Genomic DNA, 17,610 nt, shown 5'->3' on the forward strand with positions numbered 1-17,610 from the left:
TTACGAGCAAAAAGCTTAGTTAGTTCACCCACAGATCAGTTCGCACTTGCAGCTACGAAGAAAATCGTGTTGACGGCAACTCGAGAAGACGGGACTCGAGCTACTTGGTAGGAAGCGGACAAAGTGTATAAGGCCGGTTTTGGGGCCGCAGCTCGAAGCGTCTGCCAAGGCCTGCGCACGAGAAGGCGGTGTTCAAGCTGCGCCGAGGAACTTTCAGCTCCCTCGTAAGATGCGATCCCATTGCACGTGGAAGTAGAACCGTGGAAAAACGAATATAATGGCTGCTGTGAGCCGTGCATTGGCCTTCTCATCGCAGTGCAACGTGTAAGGAAGCGATACGCGCAGGCACACCGCCTCTCCCAAGCGCACTTTTACACCTTCGTAAAACTCCGTCGGAGTACCGCAACGACTGCGGTTTAACATGGTCTTCGACAAAGCACCCCGTTGTTGTCCGCGTCGTCTGCACAGCGTGGGACGCAGCGCCATCTCGAAGGCCACAGTACCATCGTCGTCTGCACTTATCAGAGAAGCTGAGTGTATTGTTGAAGAGTTTAAATACATAAAGGAAGTGTCTGAACCAGCTGGGTCAGTAAATTTTACAGTCATGGCGGACAGCACAAACGGGATGCGAAGAGGGGGAAAGAAAAAGGTAAGATATATTCATATCCAATACACATGTTAGAATTGATGTAAAGCGAGGAGGAGGAGGAAGTAAACTTTATTGCTCTAGATAGAGTAATTCAGCGGTCGGTCCGGATGTCTTCATCTTCTATTGGTTGATGACGATCTCCGGCCTGCATGATTGGCGCCCCTATTCCAGGGCACCACTGAGCGTGGCTGCTCGTCGGGCATGATCCACCAGCCTCCGTTGGAGGCTAGGGTCGCCGCTGGAGAGCACACTCTCCCGCTGCTCCGCACTCGGATTTTCTATTTCGTGGAATGCCTTATTCGTATTGCACTCCCATGTGTTGTGATAAAGTGTGGGTATTGCACCACACCACGGGCATGTGTCCCTGTATTGACTTGGGAACATTTTGCATAGTATATGTAAATTTGGGAAAGTTCCTGTCTGCAGCTTTCGCCAGTAAACTGCCTTTTGTTGAGCGAGTGTATTGTGGAGCGGGAGATATATGATCCTCGTCCCTCTATGGTAATTTAGTATGTCAGAGTACGTTGGGATCACTGTCATGAAATCCTCAGGATCTCTGTTTAGGTCCGCTCGGTTTGTATGCTCGCGAGCGATCCTATCAACCCTTTGGTTGCCCTCAATCTCAGTGTGCCCCGGTACCCAAAAGATGGCGTGTCTAATGCGTTTATTCTGTTGGCCAGCGCGGAGGACGTTTTGGAGCGCTTTTTGACCGATTCTGCCGTTGATGTAGTTTCGGCATGTTTCCTTGGAATCTGTTAGAATTATAAGGGATCTATTTGTGCGGTAGCCCTCCACAGCTGCTAGAGCAACAGCCATTTCCTCTCCCTCGGTTACCGTACAATCCCGTGCAGATGCACAAGCGATTTCCCTATAGTCTGAGTCAATTCCTGCCGCGACGACTCTTTGTTCTGTTTCCCTTCGTTCTCCAGGATCTACTGCGGCGTCCGTGTATACCGTGTTCGCCTTGGTTGCTAGATATTTTTCTACATACTTCGCCCTAGCATTCCGCCCGGCTGTGTGTAAATTCGGGTCCATGTTCTTGGCAGGGACCCTACCTTGATGGTGCTGCGATACTCATCGGGTAGGTTTGCCGTTCTTTGTTCTTCTCTTTCAATTTCTTTGTGCCCCAGTTTTTTTAGGAGCTTTCTGCCCGTGGTAGTCTGCTGGAGTCTAAGTAGCTGCGACCTTAATTGTGCTTCTTTGAGCTCCTCGAACGTGTTGTGGAGTCCGAGGGCCAGCAGCTTCTCTGTCGAGGTGTTGGCCGGCAGGTGAAGCGCTGTTTTGAATGCTTTCCTTATGATGGCGTCGGCCTTGTCCCGTTCGCCTTTGCTTGTGTTGTAATATGGGAGGGCGTACGTAATCCGGCTGATTATGAGGCTCTTAAACAACTTGACTGTATCTTCCTCCTTCATGCCCTTCTTTTTTGCGAGACGCGGGTGATCATACGTGCCACCTGTGCCATCGCTTGCTTGAGTAGGTCTATGGTGCGTGTGCAGCGTTGATTGCTCTGCACCCACATTCCCAGAATCCTGACGGCTTCTTTTTCTGGTATCTTTTGTCCTTCTAGGGTGACGCTCATTTGTTCTTCCGAGCGTTTTCCTCTTCTGACTCTCAGGAGCTCTGACTTCTCCGTCGAGCAGGCGAGGCCTCTTTCCCTAACACATTTTTGCATGTTGCTGCGGCTTGTAGTGGTTCTTCTTTTTGGCTGAGCGAGCCTTGGTTAGTCCAGACGGTAATATCATCGGCATAAATGGCGTGATGTATGCCGTAGATCTCTTCCAGCTTCCGGGCTATCCCAATCATTGCAATGTTGAAAAGGATCGGTGAGATCAGGGATCCCTGCGGGGTTCCTTTGTTAGGCGTGTGGAACTTGTCTGTCCGCAGGTCTCCTAACCCCACGGTGGCTGTTCTGTTTGATAGGAACGCTGTCACGTAGCCGTGGATTCTTCGTCCGCTGTTGAGATCGTCCAGTCCCTTGAGGATGGTCGCGTGGCTGACGTTGTCGAACGCTCCTTTGACATCGAGTGCCATTATTATGTTTTCTCTGTTGTAGGGAATGTTGCTTAGAACCCCCTTTTTAATTTGTAGTAGAACGTCTTGGGTTGATAACTTGGTGCGAAAGCCGAACATACTGTGGGGATACAGATCTTCGTCTTCCATGTATTGTCGTAGCCTCCTTGTCACGATTCGCTCGTACAGCTTGCCAAGGCACGAAGTGAGTGATATCGGCCGTAGGTTTTCTACTAGTAGCTTTTTCCCTGGCTTGGGGACCATAACTACTTCCGCATGTTTCCATTCCTCTGGCAGTGCCCCCGCTTCCCAATGTGTGTTGAGGAAGTTCCTCAGCTGTGTGACCGCCTCATCACTTAGGTTGCGGATTAGTGCGTTCCTTCCTAATCGTGTCCGCGCCTGCTGCTGTGTTCCGGGTCAATGCCTTAACTGCTGCGAAAGCTTCCTCCCTGGTGACGGGTCTGTCTAGGTCGGGGTTTTCTTCGCCTCAGTATCTCTCCGTGTAAGCTTCGGGTTTTTCTTGCCCGTAGCACTTTACACGGACTTTTTCCAGTAGCTCTTCTGTCTCTTCAAATTGGTGTACTAGTCTTTGGATGACCTTGTTACTTTCTGACTTGGTCTTGGTTGGGTCCATTAGAGCCTTTAGGATACGCCAGGTCTTTGCGGTGCTGAGGGTTCTATTCAGCGAGTCGCTGAACTTTTGCCAACTTTGTCGTGTGAGTTGGGCTGCGTATTCCTCTGCCTCCTTGGTAACCTCTGCTATCTTCTTCTTTAGCTTCTTATTTAGTCGTTGTTTCTTCCACCTTTTGGTTAGTCCACGCCTTGCCGCCCATAGCCTGAGGAGTCGCGACTCCACCTCCGGTGTTTGCTCTGACCTTTCGACCTCCTGAGTGTATTGTTGTTGTATTTCCTTAAGTTGTTTGCACCATTCCTCTATGGAGGTTATCTGCCCCCCCCCCCCCCCCCCCACCGCTCGATGTGCTTGCATTCTTTTCGAAAAGCGTTCCAGTACGTTATTTTGGCTGTTCCTATCTTGCGCTTGATGTTCTCTGCTGACACTTGCGTTCTTATAATGTAATGTTCTCTGCTGACACTTGCGCTATTATAATGTAATGGTCGCTACCCAGGTTTTCCAGCAGATTCTCCCACGTGGCTTGCCTAGCTCCCCTGACGTATGTCAGGTCTGGGCATGTGTCGGGACTAAGGCTGTTGCCTAGGCGCGTTGGTTGGTTTGCGTCCGTTAAGAGGGTGCAGCTTGTGATTTCTGCTGCGTCGCTAACTTGCGTTCCCTTCTTAGTGTCTTTTTGATATCCCTAGCTCTGCCCCTCGGCATTAAAGTCGCCTAATATAAGCAGGGTGTTGGATTTCGCTAGCTTGCTAGCTCCTATGAAAAGTTTCTGAAAATCCCCGTCATTTTGTCGCGGTGGACTGCATGAGTTTATGATAAAAATGCTTTTTTGTTTTCTCTTTTTCTTTGGAATTATCTCGATGTGTCATGATGTGTCACAGTCACGATGTGTTCTATCCGCGTGTCCAGAATTTCATCGCGTGCTATGGCGACTAGTTTTTTACTAATTAAGGTGGCCGTGCGATCTTTTTCTTGGCACGTGTATTCCTTGAGCGTCGGCACGATGTTTGTCTCCTGCAGCGCGATTATGTCAGGAGGACTTAACTGTGAATTTATGAATTGCTGCAGCGGGCCTTGCTTTTTACAGTAGCCTCTGCAGTTCCACTGCCATATATCTAATGTGTTGTGTCTAGCCATGTTGGTTTATCGTTGGTTGTTGTTATACTTTGGTTTTTCGGTGCCAAATCTTTTTTCGTGATAGAGTCTATCTCTAGCCTAATTTGTTATCTTTTGCGTATGTTAATTTTTTATGTAGTTGCGAAAACTTTGATCTTGCATTGCGATCTTTTTTTGCATTAAATTCATTTGCTCCTGCATTTTTTGGATAAAGGATTGCATTTGCATTTCTACGGTTCCCTTTTCCGGCTGCTGTGGCTGTTGCTCCATAGCTAGAGGTGGAGTTTGCTGTCGCGGCAGGCTACCCATCCTTTGCTCTCGCAGTTCCCTGATTAGTTCTTTGATTCCCTCCTCTAGTTGTTCTGTTTTCTCCCTGCTCTGCTCTAGTTCTCAAGAGCCTTATCCTCTTCCCTTAGTTGTTTAAGTTCGTTGTCATTATTGTTATTGTTATTATCTGAGTGCGGAAACAGTGATTTGGGATGGCCTGCCCCCCAGCTTACCTTAACTCCGCCCTTCTTTTGTTGTTGTTGTTGTTGTTGTTGTTGTTGTTGTTGTTGTTGTTGTTGTTGTTGTTGTTGTTGTTGTTGTTGTTGCAGGCCATAGCCATCGCTGTATAGCAGCACGCGCGCGTATATACTTATGCCCATCACAGCTACGGCTTCATTACAACCACCTCCATTCAGCGCAATGTGATGTAGTGCGCGCGCCGCACACTCGCGCCGCCACCGCCGCTCATTCTGCCGTCACGTGCCTCCCAACGTCACACCACTCTGCTACTACCCCCCGCTTCATCGCAGCTCTCATCCTGTCAGCTGCTCCGCCGCGCACATACCTTTTTACATAGCCAAAGATCAAGTTATAACCTGCATAATTAAAAGCCTCGCGAGAGCTAGTATCAGACCCTGGTATCAGGATCGGTTCGATCCCGCCTTTCAATGCGCTACTACCTCCGAGATCGGCGCTCATCCACGTTACAAGACCCGGTACAAATTCAATAGCCCATTTTTAATGCCCATAACCTTACTGTACAAAAAGAGTGCTGTAATGACACGGTTCATAGCTACCGTTATGAATAGCAAAGTAGAGGCAGACCTCTTTAAATGAGATTTTATTGCGTCTGTGCTCTTGCGTCTTTCCCGCGCCGTCAAGCAATTCGAGCGTGACAGCCAAGCCTACAGAAGCCTAGTGTAACCTGGCAAGTGCACACGAGTTTCACGCCACTGCGTGTCTGTCTCGGTACGCGCCATCGCAGCGAACCGCGCGGCCAACCAGCAAGTGCGACAGCGGCGACGACCCGCGCTAATGACGTCTGGGGAGTAATTCGCTTTCGCGACGTGCTCCTTTTTCTTTCTTATTGCTATTTTTTTGGCGACGCGGTGTCGCACAGCGTCGGGCGGGACGCGTCGTTCGTCTGCGGCGCCCGCGTCTTGTCTCTGCTCCGGCGAGTTAGCGCGCGTGCAGGCGCGCGCGCGCGTACGCCACCATAGCGGGGGGCTTTCTTTCTGTGTGTGTGGCCATTCAGCGGTCACAATGGGAAACACACTGATCGATCGCACGGGCCCTCCGCCGGCTTGTCCCGCGCTTTCTTTTTTGCAGAGCGCCGCAAACTCTTCTCGCGTGCCTGGTTGCCGCGTGTGTTTGCGTGTCTGCCAGTCCTTTTCGGCCGCGCACTCGCAATACCGCGGGGCGAAGCTTCCGCAGCTTTCAGTTTTATAGTCGCCTTCTCTCGAACCCCTGCTCTCTCTCTCTCTCCTCGCGCACACACACAGACAGAGCCACAGACACGCAACTCCTGCGTCGTGCCAGCGTCCCCGCTTTCTTATACGCCGTCTCGTTGCGACGGCGCCTTCCCTTCGCGCACCTCCTCTCGTCGCTCCGTTTTGTTTCCATTCCTTCCGGCGCGCGCTGTTATCAACGCCAGGTGAAGTGCAAAAGACTCCTTAATGCCGCGCGGGCTCTTTTGTTCCCAGCTTGGCGGTCGAGACGCAGTCGGTCTTCCTTATTATTCTTATTCTCAACCTTGCCCTTTCGTTCTCTCTTTCGCTCACACTCTCTCTCTCTCTCTCTATCTCCCCCCCTGTCTTTTATTCTCTTTCGAGCGCACCTCCTTATGGCGACCCCGTACCTTCCAGCATGGCAACTCCGGATGTCTCTTCCCGCGGTTCTTTTTCTTCGTTAGCGCTTCCCGGGATTCAGCGTCTCGCGGGCAGGGCTACCTTCCTAGTAATTATGGCGCACCGGTTTTGCGGCGGCTAGTGCTGGCGTTGATGCGCCTTTTTGCTTGCTCCGCTCTCTTCTCGGTCGCGTTTGTTACGCGCTCGCTTCTGTTTGTGGCGCGCTTCGTAAAGCGGCCCGTGCTGTCTCAACGCAATCGATTAAGACGCACGGCGAGAAGCAAGCCAGCCCGAGCCTTGCTGGCTTTTGTGCGCGGCGGGCGCGCCTCTGAATGCTGCCACCCTCTCGTTCTTATGACTTGCGTGACCTGCAGCCTCGCTCTCTCTGATTGCGACATTGTGAATCGTTCGGCTTTTGTTTTATGTGTTTTTTTTTCAGCTTTCATCTTTCTGTGCTTTGTATCACTTTGTTAAGGGATGGCTCTCGTACACGGATGTAATCTAATTTAAATAGCGAATCCATTGTTAGCTGTCCCAGAGTCAAGGGCGAAAGAACACAATGGCAAAGGGGCATTCCTTGCTCGCGGCGAAAATGCTAGCTTTATGCGTCTTTTGTTGTTATGCTGCCCTCATCCGCCCCGCGTCTTCCTTTCCTATTATGACTTTCGGCACCTGAGGCTACCGCGAAATGAGCGGACCTATAACTTGTTCGACGACACGAATTTAGTTTCACTACCTCCTATTTCTTCATTTATTAGTTCTTTATTTGTGCTTGACATCGACAGCCGGTTTTCATGTTCACTAGATTCCGCAAGTTCCGCAATGGTATTGCAACAATTGCCTTCTTTTTTTGCTATCAGTTTCGTCTCACATTTCTGATCCCTGCGCATTCTCTGTACTTCCTTTGAAATGGTTAGGTTTGAATGTGCGTCTGTCTCGAACTTGTTTAATTATTCGATAACATTAAGCACTCATAATTTAAATTTACTGCATTAAAACGTTTTCGTGTTTGAATTTTCCTTAAAGGTTTCATAAAGCTTCTCGGGTCGTCTAAATATAGTTTTATGCTGCTTTCTGGCTTAACGCGGAAGCCGTTTAGAGGTTTAGCCCAAAATATATACAGCTAAAGGCGTCCACCGCAGAAAAAAAAGAAAGAAAATGAAGAGAGAGAATAACTTTATAAATGACACCTACATTTACTACATGCATTTTGCCTCGGAAATCGCCTTGCTTAGCATCTTCAGGAACCTAGTAGGACAATCGGTATTACGGTTGTTCATATGAGCAGTTTTTTCAGACGTCTCAGACAAGTCCATGAAAGAGAAGGCTGACAACGTGACTGTAGAGCAATAAGATACACAGGAAACTTACTGACTAGAGACCAGTCGACGCAGTGCACCGCAGTTTCTCTCTCTCTCTTTCTCAAGTAAGCGTTCATCAATCGGCCAAGCTATCTACGTCGCTACAAAAAAAAAAAGGAAACATGCGGGTTCTTGAGAAAGAAAGCTTCGCAGTTGAAGATTTAGTCCAAAAAAAAATTCGATTGCCCCGCTTTGAACAGGTTCGTGTGACCCCCCATTCAGCTACACGTCTACCAATTTCCATTGAACTTTATTTCATGAAGGAGAGACGACGTCGAAGTGTCTTTTGATACAGCGCTGTTCTTTCTAGCTCCGGTTTATTTCTGTGAAAAGCTAAGTTCATCCGCTGGCCCTCGCTCCCTGCTCGGCCGTGATGGAAGTGGACGACCCCGCACGTCTGCCGGCGACGGCGGCGTCAGCGGCGGCCGCCTGCAGGAAGCGGATCGGTCAGCAGAGCGACAGCAAGGACACCCATGTTTTCTTTCTCAGCAGTGAGGACACTTCCGATGACGACTTACGGCTTGTGCACAGTCGCAGAGCGAAGAGAAGGAATACCAGGACATCCTCATCGTCAAGCACACAAACAGTAAGACAGACGCAGAGGCCGAACACCAATACCATCATATTTGCGCCCCTACTTCCCACCGTCAGCATGAAGCTACTTAACAGGCAATCTGTGTCGATCTCACTGGAAGCCCTGGTGCCAAATGAAATATCGGACATTCGAGTGATCACCCGAAAAAATCTACTGGCGGTTGATGTCCAGCATACGGCTGCTATGACCACTCTACGCAGCGTAACGGACCTCGATGGCATTCAGGTGCGCTCTTGCACCCCTCTGGGATCTGACGTAGTCACCAGCGTTATCTACGACGTAGACGTTGCCATCTTTAATAACGACTTGCCGATTCTTATCAAGCCAGCCAATGATGAGGTCATTGTTAATGTTAAGCGGCTAGGCAGTTCACGCTGCGTGAAGATAGCATGCAAGGGTAAATATATACCCTCGCACGTTAAGCTGGGACACTTCAGACATGCAGTGCGGCCTTTCATTGCAAAACCTCTGCAGTGCCTCAAATGCATGAAACTGGGACACGTGAGCAGCGTCTGCGAAAATCAAGCAGCATGCCCCCGCTGCGGCGAGCCCCACGCTGCAGATAAATGTGGCGCGATTGTAATGAAGTGTTCAAACTGCGGAGGGTCACATGAAGCTTCACCGAAGAAATGCCCACAGATTAAGAAGGGAATGGCCATCTTGAAAGAGATGGCGAGAGATCATTCATCTCATCGAGAAGCCACCGATCAAATCAGTAAGCGACGTTCACGTCGCCGGCGCTCCTTAAGGAAGGCTGTTGCCTCTGCGACGCGCATGCCACTTCCTACAACACCACCTTCTCCTGTACCGCCCAGGCCAGACACTGTGGAAAGGACCACGAAGAGCAAGTCCACTGAGAAGACCACATCTGCCGAATCTTGGCCGGCTCTACCGAAACGACAGCATTCACCAACAGAATCACAGCAAACTTTTTCTGGACAACCCCCGACGTTTACTTTCGGCGATTTGTGCGACTAAGACAGGCAGATGGCTGATATGCTGCAATCGCTAATTAATACAACGCTCTTTATACCGAACAAGCTGAAAACACCAGCAGCTCGAAGTACTCTGCAAATACTGGACGCACTAAATCCAGTGCTTGCTAGCATCGTTTAAGCATCATGGCTCCACCAATAGTCCCCTTCCGCACTGAAGTTAAAAGTGCGTCGATCTTTCAGCGGAGTGCCAGCGGTCTAAGGACCCGTATAGCATACTTTGGCCAATTGCTTATTCGCCAGGTGATTATTCTTACAGACCGAAGACGGCCCAACTTCAGACCACTACATCTGCCGTGGTGTGCTGCAGGGTGGAGTGTTGAGCCCTATTTTGTTCAGCCTCGTCCTGGTAGGACTAGCGGATTACCTACCGCAGACAGTTCATGTCTCAATATACGCCGACGACATTTGCATCTGGGCCTCTGCTGTGACTCGCCCTCAGGTACGAGCCAGGCTTCAGCGGGCGGCAACCGTGACGGCGTCTTATCTCCGAGAAAAAGGCCTCATTGTGTCTACTGAAAAGTGTGCATTGGTCGGTTTTACGCGGAAACAAATGTTATTGTATCCTGTTTCAATCAATGGTCGAGCTGTATCCTATGTTAAAACGCATCGCTTTCTGGGCGTCATTTTTTTTTTTTGATATGATATAAGGAGATGTTGGCGCACAATTTAAGGCGCCGGCTACTCCTCATCTCTTGAGTGGTTCCGTCACACATCGTACAAGGTTCAAGGTTACATATCAAATAGTCTTTTCACACAAGCACCATGACTTATCACGCAGCGTTTCCACAGGAACACTATGACGTAAGGAACACATGGTACATACAAAATACAATGTATATGTCTCCACACTTATGTAGATGAAAGTCTCAAAAGTACAAAAGATATTTCCGCCTAATAACACATTGTCTAGTCAGCGGGTGGTACATACATTATGTAAATGCAATATCACATACAGTCACAACAGAACAGTCAACATAACATAATTCACAAACAGATGGATATACACATTGACAATGAAATGAAGAGAACAATGAAAGCGCTAATAACTTCCAGCAATGCCGCTGTCTTCAAGAAAACTCTTTAGTGCTTTTAAAGCACTCTTCTGCAAGGCCGTTGTTGGCCAAGGGCCCAAAATTTTCCTTAAACTGAAAGGTCTGCGGTCTAATTTAATTAGCGCTGATTTAAGTCGGCTTCTTGGTGTGTCGTGATGTGGGCAATCTAGAAGGAGGTGATATATATCTTCGTCTACAAATCCACAATCACATTCGGGGGTTTCCGCACGGCCAATTCTGTGTAATAAATGCTTTGTGTAGGCAGTGCCTAGCCTTAATCGATGAATAAGGGTTTCCATAGTTCTATCTAATGACAATGAAAATTTGAATTCAATAAATGGATCAATATGGTATAAGTCCGAGCTCTTAGAATTCTGGTCAAACCAAGTGTTTCTAGACATTTTGAGAGACGTTGTCCTTATAATGCAGCGCAATTCATCCTTTGATATTGGGAGCGGAGATGTATCATCTATGAGGTGTGCTTGTCGTGCTGCTTCATCGGCTGCTGTGTTGCCAGGAATGTCGCAATGCCCTGGTATCCACTGGAATGCTATTGCATGTTTCGCTTCGCTTGCCTTTGTGAGGTTTTTAAGTGTTTCATATATTATACTGTCACTGAATGTTTTCCCCTTTGTGTTGCAGAGTGATGTTAGAGCCGCCTGTGAATCACTGAAAATTACCCATTTTTGCGCATCTCTTACTGACAATATAAATTTTATCGCACCTAGGATTGCGAACAGTTCAGCCGTTGTAGACGAAGTCGCACGAGTTAACTTAAATGATTCTTGTTTGTTGAGGTGTGGTATAATGAATGATGAAGTTGAAGAGGTTGCTGTACTGGAGCCATCTGTATAGACGTGTGTGTATCCTGAATACCGCATATATATCTGGTACAGCGCTAGTTGTTGAGCAGCTCGAATGAACATGTCTCTTTTGCTGAATATCCCATCTACTGACAATTCGATTTTTGGAACTGTAAGCAGCCATGGAGGATATTCGATGTCTGAGTTCCAAAATTCATGTCTTGGCAATATGTGAAGATTTTCTTGAATTTCTATATGAGCATAACTTCTATCTCGTTTCATTATGTCTAGAGCCAATGGGTGGTTTTTATGCTGGGTTTGAAGACGGAAATAATGCCGGCATGTTTCTGTAGTTCGCATAACTGGAAATGGTGATTGGCGAGCCTCAGCTATTACAAGAGAACTAGAAGTCGCTCGTGGAACTCCTAGACATAGGCGTAGTCCTCTAGCTAAAAGTCTTTGAAGTCGCTCTTCTGAAGTGTGGGAAAGTCCGTGTAAGATGGGCGCGGAATACGCAATTTTTTGCCGTATTAATGCATTGTAAACAGTCAGCATGGACGATACTGATCCGCCCCATGATGTGCCTGCAAGTCTGCGAAGTACAGTCACTACGGCATTGACCTCGTTTTCGAGTTTCTTTATATGGGGTGCCCAGGATAGCTGCCTATCAAGTATTATGCCTAGAAATCGATGCTGTTTGACAATCATTAGAGGGTGTCCGTCCAGATTAAGAGTGAAATTTTTTAACTGCCTTCGAGTGAAGGGCAATACAGCTGTCTTTGCGTGTGATAGTACCATTCCTCTCTCTCTCAAAAATTTGTTGATTATATTTATGCCGTCTTGCAATGCCATTTGAAGTAGTTGAGCATTAGACCCAGATGTCCAAATACACACATCATCTGCATACAGTGAAAATTTTAATTGTGATGGCAGCCTTCTTGGTAAATCAGCCATGACGCAGTTAAAAAGGAAGGGGCTGAGTACGCTTCCCTGTGGTACTCCCTGTTTGACAACATGTTCAGCACTGTTTCCTTCACCCGTCTGAACAAAGATTTTGCGACCTGATAGAAATTCAGAAATCCATCGCAAGGACCTGCCAGACAGTCCAAGTTCCAACATGCTTCGCAAAACATGAACGTGACTAACAGTGTCAAAGGCCCTCTTTATGTCTAGGAATACCGCTATAGTCATGTTCCCACGTGCACGCTCGTGCTCCACACAGGTTACTATATCTAATATTGCATCCATTGTGCATCTATGTTTTCTAAAACCTACTAAGTAGTTGGACAGCACATTCGTTTCATTACACCACCATTGAAGTCGCGCGTCAATCATTTTCTCCATTACTTTGCATAAACAACTTGTCAAACTAACAGGGCGGAAGGATTCAAGGCACAAGGGCGTCTTACCAGGTTTTAAAATTGGTATGATTCGAGCGACTTTCCAAGAGTCAGGTACAGTTTCCTCTATCCATAAGTTATTATAGATGTCTAAGAGAGCATTTGTACCTGTCGGTCCGAGGTTTCTTAGCATATTGTACGTCATTGACCGCAACCTCTCGTGGAGCCCTCACTGCGTCTATCTGAAGAAGTTAGTTGGCATTGCTCAGGTTTTCACATTTCTATGCGGGAAGAACTGGGGTACACCAGTCCATTCTATGATGCAGCTGTACTGGGTACTGTTTCTCGGACTCTTACGTTACAGCCTACCAGTGTTGTCAAATGCATGCAAGACGAACTTTCGCGCTTTGGAGAGCATACAATGTCAAGCTCTACGCACGTGTTTAGGGCTGCCTCGGTGCACCTCAACAGTAGCAACAACTGCCATCGTGGGAGACCATATATTCTAGACACATGTAGCTATCGACTCTCTCAGAGCGCACATTCGCCATCTATCAAAGATCCCCGAACATCACTTGGCCTCCCTACCAGCCGAGAGACCTCAAGCGACCTTTTCACGAGTGATTAGCGCTCATCAAGAGTGCATACCGACATCTATTACACCGGCCGCGAAGCCTTTATCTCCCCTATGGTGCATGCAACAGCCTCAAGTGAGTTTCGCTATTCCTGGAATTACAAAAAAAAATGTAATCATCTATCGCCGGCTCTAAGGCAACTTACGCTACTATTACTGCACCAGACGTATCATGACCACATTCACATATATACCGGTGGTTCCACCTTACCTACCAGCTCAACTGCCGCATTCGTCGTTCCAGCTAGGCAGGTTACAGTTAGATTCAAGTTGTCACACATGACTACATCTACGTCGGCAGAACTTGAAGCTCTCCATGCCGCTATGACGTGCATCAGCGAAGAACCAACAGAGAAGTGGGTCGTATTTTGTGATTCTAAGGCAGCTCTTCACAGTATCAAGTCTGCATTACATCACAGAACTTACGAGCAGATGATATCAGACAACAGGGAAGTGCACCACCATGCTCTGGAAGGAGGGCACCACATTATATTTCAATGGATTCCTGCTCACTGTGGCATAGTCGGCAACAACCTAGCTGACAAGGCTGCCCGGTCTGCCCACGAAGATACCCAGACGCGTCCAACACCTTTGGCGAGGTAGGACGTTGCCAGGGAACTTCGCCTACTCGCACGCAAGAAGTCACACGATCTCTGGAGTTCAAGTGCCTTCAATTGCCGATTACATAAACTGGAACCCACGCTACGGCTACAACTGCCATCTAGCCTTTTCCGCGCTGAAACAACCTTGCTGTGCCACTTGTGGCTGGGAGTGGCGTTCACGAACGCATACTCCTATCGTTTTGGAATGGCTGAGAGCCCGATGTGCGACTCCGGTGGGTGCGAGGAAACCATCGTGCACCTATTGTGCACCTGCCCTCGCTACTATGTCCAACGCCTCTCTCTGTCGTCAATTGTTTCTACACATTTCTCTTCTTTTAGTTCGTTGTTGTTAGCTACAACGCAACTCTATGTTGGAGACACACACACCAAATTATCGCCAATCGAAGTTCTGCTGTTAAATTATTCTCTTATCGACAAGTAATATGCTCGACATCTTCGTGACAAGCATCTTCAAAAAAAGTGAATGAATTGGGGACGCAATGCGAGCCCACGAAGAGAAGTACTTTAGCAGCGCCATCGTTTACCACGTCCAGATGGTCTGAATATTAACCATCCTCGATGGCAGCTCATTATGCCTTCTGTGACGTTGAACATCCCAATACTCGAAAATAAATCGGCAGTACACTGCGCTAGAGGCACTGTTCCTCACACTCCACCAAACGAACCGGTTCCGAAGAGCGTTCGACATTCTTCTTCGCGGATGGGTTTGCACCGAATGCAGGCTAAAATATGGCTTTCAATTCAAAGGTACCGCATAGCAATTAGACAGAAGATGCCGACTATCCGGTACACGACACCATTTGCAGTGACAGAGCCGCTTGGGATATCACAAGCCGCGAGATTTATTGCCGACAGTGACCGCAATGGACACCAGATGGTATATGTCAACCCTAAATGAATCCTAAAGTGATAAATGAATTCTATTTTCATGTGGGGGACTCCAAGACTTACGAAACCACGAAAGGATTACCATTACTTCTCTCGATAGATATGAGGTCGATTTTCAGTGGCTACCGAGACACGTGGCAAAGAGCTTAGGCATCGCAACGTTGTCGATGTAGTCATCTCCTCCTCCTCCTTTTTTCCGCGTAAATCGTAGTAAACCGACCTCGTAGTGGTCGTCCGACGGGTACCTGACGCGCGTTGCATCTTGCTGGTCGTCGTCGTCGTCCATGGGCTTCGGCGACGGCGTCTGCAGGCCCCCGACAGCGCGAAAGGCAGGGCGAGCGGTTTCAGTACAATCAGAGTCGCAGCTCGCCGTGCTTGCTCCGCAGCCGCTCGCTCTGCCATCTGGTGACCCGCCCGCCAGGCGCAGGCTCGAAGATATTCATCACTGTCAACAGGGGCGCAATGCAACGGTGGCGCAGGGGTTAGCGAGATCGGCTGTGGGGTGGTGGCCGTGGGGCGGGGGATCGAATCCTCATCGGGCCCCTTTTCTCTTTAGCTGGATGTAGATGACGTAATTTGTGTGCCGTTTTTCTGCCACGACTTTTTCGATGACGGCGGTGTCGCACAATGAGCCCTGTAATGCTCTCGCACTGAAAAAATCCGAGGACACCTAAGCGTTTCTTGTGAGTTGTGAATGCGAAAGCATTAATGTCCAATTAAACGCTGAGCACTGAGCAGTCCTTCGGGTTAGGAACTCCTCGGCTTCTGTGCGTGTGGTCGTAGGTTTGAAACTCACTACCGCTAGTGTTTTTCCTTTCTAACTTATTCTATTTCTTTATTATGCATTAATTTCTTCGTAGCGATTACCGAGGCGAAATTAGAACGCAGGCCAGCGCTTGTGCGGTTAAGGAACGCGCGTATAACGCAGGATTCCGAGAGCGAGGCTGACGTGGCGTCGCGGCGATGCCCTCTCCCCTCACGCAACACCTGGTGCGCTACTGCGACAGCAGGTGTGTGCCCTTCTGCCCGCTCTGCTCCGTTGAGGAGCTCACGGGACCTGGCGTCGCAGCCAATGGGAATTTAGGCGCCGTTTCGCTGCTACAGACGCCGGCTTTCTCGCTCAATGGGCCATTTGATGCTTTCGCGCCAAAATTAATAAATAGATCGGCGCTCTTCGGGAGTTCTAGTGCGGCAAAAATAAAGGCATAATTCTCCGGTTTAACGTACCTCGCTGTTTGTGCGTCGGTTTCAAACTCTGCCCCCTTCGTGCGCGCTTTGTGACCTTGGGTAGCCAGTATGTGGGAGTTGGCCCTTTCGCAAGCGTAACTTTTCTTTTTGTTTTATTTTTGTGTTTATCGTATTAAGTTGCGGGGTGCGCACGGCATCCACGGGCACCTAATGGGGTTTGAAAGCACCGTGCATTCAAACCTCCATTAAGTATCGTAAAAACACCGTGGCCACTCGGCGCATTTCATGAGAGGAGAAACAAAACGCACGCTTATACTGTAATTGAAACCGCGATTACTTAAATCGACTTGCTCTGACGCAATACGCAGCAAGCACATTCGAGTGTACATTTGCGTTTCGAAAATGTAATGTAATTATAAGAGTAAGTGTCAGCAGCACGCTGCAGAAGAAGACTTACGAGAGTCACGAATGAGCTGGGCACGGCGTAAATGAACTATTAAGCAACGATACATTGTCCCATTAAGTATGAGCAAAAGGGTTGAAAATTGAGCCTTGAAATGGCGCTTGGCGTAAGACGCCGTCACCAAGTTTAATCAACAAAGAGCACAATTGTCTAACCAGATTGTTTGTCTGATCGAGTGGCAGGACTGTGCGCTCAAGATCTTCTATGCGTTGACCATTTGGCGTCGCAGTAAACGAATTTGTAGTAATCGAGCTTCTTATTTTAGTACATATGTTCTTTCAATTAAAAAGTCGTTGTTAGTCTGCGCTCCTTTGTAACCTTTCCCGGCCCGTCGTTTAGCGCTCCGCCAAATTAGTTTCAAAGAGCACGATGACATCGTGCGGTTACAATCTGTTACAACAGACTGGAAACACTGCCTGATACTGCAGGATTGTGTACGTGCTTTACGTGGCAACCTGTTCTTCTCTTTGCTCTTTCTCTTTGTCTACCTTCCAGACCTTGCACTTCCCTAGTGATCCCTGGATAATCTGCGTATCGCAGCATAGCACATATTGCCTCTGATTTGGCGCTTAGAAATCATGGTCATATGTAACTGAAAGCGTGATGTGCTTTACTACGGTTCGCACGACTCGATGATTATTTTTAAACCGAAATAAAGTTAGACTTCGTTGACAATCTTTCGCTCATTACGCTGCTGCTAAGTGCTGGCTCGCGTCGCATCGTGAACAGCAGTTTTAAGGAGAATAGGTGATACAGAGCGCAGACGCAGAAAGTTCCGGTGTTAGAACCCTTAAACTTTCCCTAAGTGAGCTAGACTTACTAAACTCTTCGCAGCCAAGCCCATCGTGGTAAGGGCTATTGCTTGCTCTCTATCAAATCTCTAACACGAAACAGGTTAAGCACTTACATGTGTGTGAAAGCAGTTAAGTTTGAAGCGATAACCGTTTCGGTAGCACTCACTTCTTCTTAAACACCGCAACGCCCTGTGACTTGTTACATCAGCTATAGAAACTAACGCACCCAGAATGAACTAGAACATCTTAGATCAAGTTGACCATTTGCTCGAAACGAGTGTTTTCAAGCGGCTTTGTTGGTGCGGCGGGCGAAAGAGCCAATCAAGGCGGTAATGTTATGGCGGGGGTGATACT

This window comes from Dermacentor albipictus, chromosome 3 (genome assembly GCF_038994185.2).
Source record: "Dermacentor albipictus isolate Rhodes 1998 colony chromosome 3, USDA_Dalb.pri_finalv2, whole genome shotgun sequence".
In the NCBI taxonomy this organism is placed as follows: domain Eukaryota; kingdom Metazoa; phylum Arthropoda; class Arachnida; order Ixodida; family Ixodidae; genus Dermacentor; species Dermacentor albipictus.